General features: G+C 38.9%; 1 pseudogene across 1 annotated transcript; it reads right to left on the bottom strand.

Moving 5' to 3' along the window:
* Positions 1-756: 756 nt before the first annotated feature.
* Positions 757-3,814, bottom strand: LOC311101866 (diablo IAP-binding mitochondrial protein-like; annotated as a pseudogene). Its single transcript, XR_014615762.1, has 6 exons — positions 3,456-3,814; positions 3,168-3,300; positions 2,861-2,986; positions 2,577-2,687; positions 2,152-2,248; positions 757-1,458 (listed from the first exon to the last, which is right to left on the bottom strand). The product of XR_014615762.1 is annotated as a diablo IAP-binding mitochondrial protein-like (transcript).
* Between the last annotated feature and the right edge of the window lie 1,110 nt (positions 3,815-4,924).

Genomic DNA, 4,924 nt, shown 5'->3' on the forward strand with positions numbered 1-4,924 from the left:
TCCTCTCTTTCAGAAAACCTGAGAAGATTAGTGAGGAAGAAAAAAAACAGCATTTTGCCATCAACTACTACAGTCCCCTGTAGCTCAGTTGGTAGAGCATGGCACTTGCAACGCCAGGGTTGTTTGTTCGTTTCCCACAGGGGGCCGGTATGAAAATGTATGCACTCACTAACTGTAAGTCGCTCTGGATAAGAGCGTCTGGTAAATGACGTAAATGTAATGTGCATATAAAAAACTGTTTTCCGACAACACACAAATAATGAAGTTCTTGGCATAAAAAGTACTTAAAACCCTGATAACATTTGGCACCTCATTTAGATTGGTCAATGAATGTCTCAAAAGACGTAATAGACTGGCGTCACTGGTTTTATGCAGAGTTTAGAGGGACAAACAGCCCACATTTGTAAACAGAATATGTCCCCAAGAGGACCACAGTGGTATTTCTCTCTCCAGGTTGGCACAGACACAGTTCCCAAATATGACATCTAGTCTCACCCACAATTAACAGTAAAGAAGAAAAATACTTACTGCCAAATACCACATTTTTACAGATCTCACACTGACTCTCAGGCAACCCATATAAAAACACACATATAAATATTAACTTCCTTGTCATTCAAAGTTAGACAATTGTTACATTTTTTATTCTTCAGCTAAATTGTTTCGTAAACTTTTATACAAATCTATAATGACAAGTATATTCAATCTGAGAAAATGTCCAATAAACCAAAAGAAACAGAATACAATCCAAACAGCTATATGAAAAATAGACTTTTTATTATAAAGTTAGTAAATTTACATATCATAAAATACAAAAACAAATGCAACTTTACTGTACTGATATGTTGACCAGTCCATACATTTCACTTACGACACCCTGATTGTCAATTATTATTTTCAGTTTAAATACTTGAAGTTGACATTCAAAGCTGTATTCAAATAAATATTATAATTTAGTGTTAGAGTTTGAATTCAATTAAGTGCATGAAATTGTAATCAACTCAAATGTAATTCACAATTTTAGCTTTATAAACAAGGAATCATGACATTCCATCCACTAAAATATAAATCACTTTTGTATTATTCAATAAGATTTGTGTTATTCAATTCACCACTAAATTCTCTACATGTTTTTGTTTATCAAAATAATTTAATATAAACAACTTCTGAAGTTCCCAAATGGTGGACTGTATACTGTCTACCTGTTGAGGATTTAAACCACAATAAACTACTCAAACTTGTTTTACTCTCAGGATTAGTCCTCTCTGAGGTAAGCCTCATGCACGTCATCACCACCACTCTCTATGAATGAGGCATACTCCGCCATCCTCTGGATCTCCTCGGCCTGGGTCTCAGCCAGCTTCCTCTCAGCATCCACAGATATCTGCTGGACCTCCTCCACCTGAACCTTGGCCACCTGCAAATTGGTCTTGGCTGTGGCGGATGCATGCTCAGCTCCTGCGAAACAAACAAGACTGTGGTCTTTTAATCAAATCTCACTATAACAGAGAAAGGGGCCAAAGATGAAACCTTCAATCCATGGTGATAACAGGTGACACTGAGCAGGTGCCCCTGTCCATCATCTCTCTATTGTGCTGCATCATGGGAATTAGAGTACATGGTGACCTGGAGGTTTTAGTCTTCTTTACCATCACAAAGCCCTGTTGACTAACAGCTACTGATCCATACATTCGTCAAAGTGTGAGACTGACAGCTCTTGAAAAAGAGGGGGCACAAACAGCAAACTACAAAGTAGTGAGAGGGAGATACACAAAACAAACATTATGGGGGCCTTTCTCAGAGCTAGCAGGTTTATTACTGCACTGACAGGTTAACGTCTGTGTGAGAATCTCAGTGCTGACTGAGGACTGTCATGGGGAGCAGGGAGCATCAGGTACTACACTACACTAACACTAGCTTGTGTATGTATCATTGTTGTGCAATTCAAGGTTGTGGTTCAGTTCCTATTTTTAGTGATAAACAGGTTGTATTGGTTTATTCGGATCCACATTAGCTTTTGCCGAAGCAGCAGCTATTCTTCCTGGGGTCCACACAAAAACATAAAACACGACAAGTGACAAAACACTGATAGACAAGTCACACACATTTTTAACACAACCTTTTCAGTGATGGCACTGGTAATACACATACCTGTGTTGTACGCTTCCTCAGCTGCCATTTCACACAGGTTGACGGCATTAATCCAGTTTGACTCGAAGCGGTTGCATTCATCTAGTCTGCCACCAACCTGCCAGAACAGAGAGAGAGAGAGAAATCCATCAGAACATTTTATTACTTTCTTGAGAGGTTTATAGAGCTCAAACCATATTTACTTTTAGAACATCAATGACAAACATTGATGAAAGGCAAACAGGAGTGAGTAAAGCATTTACTATGTGAGATTGTGAGAAGGTAAATCAAGGCAACATTTCTTTGGAAATAAACGAGACACCCTAATGACATAGCTTTTCCAGATGGCTGGATACAAAAATACAGGCACATTTTTTTCTGAAAGATGACTTTGAAAGACAACAGTGTATTTTTGGTGTATTTGAGTACACATTTAATTCATCTACCTCAACACGCTGGCCAATGATCACTTGCCAAATGGCATCTTGCTCAGCAGTGGAGAGTTTTCCCAGTGAAGCCAGATATCTCTTCTGGAGGGTGATGAGGGTATGGAGAGCCTGAGGACAACGCAAACACATGGTCAACAACATGAAGGGTAATTTAGGTAACATTATGCCATTGGCTTACAGGTTAAATTCACATTTGATATTTCATATGGCTATAATTATCACACTGTACATCTTAGCATAAATGATAACAAAAATCCACTATGATCCCTTCAGGTACTTACTTTGGCATATTGTGTGATGGAGTCTACAAGAGCCTGAGTGGTCTGGGAGAGGTAAGTGTTTGCACTGCCTGTAACCATAGAGGATGCTCTTCGGATCAGGGATTCATGAGAGAGGTTCTCCACTTGCTGGATAGAGAGAAACATTCAAGTTTAATATATGCGCTGAAAAGGGGGATTTTTATGATTAAGGCATGCATGTATGATGTCAGCCTTATTCAAGTTGTTCAGCATTATTCATATGACACTGATAGACAGTGATGAGTGACTAGCGCGCGCGCACAGAGAGAGAAAGAGAAAGGTCCTGTACCTGCATGAAAGGGACAGCGCTCAGTCCACTCCCAACACTCAAAGAGACCAAGCTCGTTCTGGTAACGTCTGCGAAACGCACGAGTCTCTGGCGCGAGGGCTTCCTACTGTTGAGGACACTTGCTGCTGTGCTCCTGCAAGGTAATGAGAGTAAACAACAACATTGATATTAGCAAGCTATAGTGGTTAAAGCAATTCGATATTTATCTTAGTCGAAACTGTTTCTGTTTGCATACGAATATAATTCATTAGGGTGCAATGATGCAGTTGTTATTATAAAGTTATTTACCTGAAGAAATTGAGACATGCAACGCTTCTTCTGAGTGCGGCCATATTAGTCCGGAGCAAAAGGAAGTCCGTCCGACTTTGCAGAAGTCCCCCAGTAGCACAAGCAGAGCATTGTCTAATAGCTTGCATTTTACTTGTAATGTCGTTTATTACTATTCAACTTAAATCAATTATATATAACGTTACTTTTGTTATGTATTAATGTCTCAATAAATTGTTTTTAAACCAAAAATTCCTTAACCAGAATTATTTACCACAAAAAGTAAGTATGTCGCCACCTAGTGGTAAGAAAGAGTCAAACGCGTATGCTGTATTCCAACTGTAGTCTTGTATTCTTTTGCACAGCTGTGCTTTCTGAATCCTGTAGACTCCCAAGGGTATTTATAAGGCCACAGAACAAGCAGCCTCCCACCACACATATGTATTGATTCCTGAAATGTGCCAACTAGACATTGCCTGAAGGTCCAGGAGGGGACCTATTACGCACACACTAAGTAAGCACAAGGTTATGTAAATTGAACTCATTGGTCCACAGAGGTTTTTTCTGGCAAAACAGATATTTCAATATCAGCTTCAAGAGTTACTTTACTGATTAATTTACTGATGAATCAGTGTCCTCCAATTAAACTTAATGACAGGCAGTTCACCCCAAAGTTAGTCAGGCATTCACATCAAAAGTGATCTAATGTTGAGAAGAGTCCATGTCCCCCCCACTACATATGTTGTGTAGATCTAGCTATACAGTATGTCAGACCCAAATAAATGGTAAAGTTATAGGCACCATATAATTGAATTATTTAATGGTAGTTTGAGCTACACATATCCACAAGATGGTGCTTCCAACTACAGGCTGATCCTGACCTCAACCATTATGTGTGGCCAAAAGATTTGGTGTGTAGTGACAAAGAACATTATACTGGTTTTCAAAAGCCTATACTATAAGGAGAGTAATCTTGTTTGTGTTTGTGAGTGCCTCTTTGGTTTTATTCTGGTCAGTAGTTTGATCTATGATGTGTGTAGATCAAACTATTGAGAAATTCTGTGACAACTCAACAATAATGAGAAGAAACTGTATTATGAAGCCAAGATCAATGATATAAAACTTTGGAGTACTTGAAAATTATGAAATTATGGGCAGAAAGACAAACTTAACTCAAAGCTTATTCGTCACAAAACCATTTGATGTTGGCAATTATTTTACGATCAATAATGACAAACCTCCTGGTATTGACAACTTAGATGAAATGCTACTGAGGATGGTAGCTGACTCTATAGCCACTCCTATCTGTCATATCTTTAATCTGAGCCTAAAGAAAAGTATCTGTCCTCAGGCCTGGAGGGAAGCCAAACGTCATTCCGCTACCCAAGAATGGTAAAGCGGCCTTTACTGGTTCTAACAGCCAACCTATCAGCTTGCTGCCAGCTCTTAGCAAACTGTTGGAAAAAATTGTGTTTGACCAAATATAATTA

Source organism: Coregonus lavaretus (genome assembly GCF_964263955.1).
Source record: "Coregonus lavaretus genome assembly, chromosome: 26".
NCBI lineage: Eukaryota > Metazoa > Chordata > Actinopteri > Salmoniformes > Salmonidae > Coregonus > Coregonus lavaretus.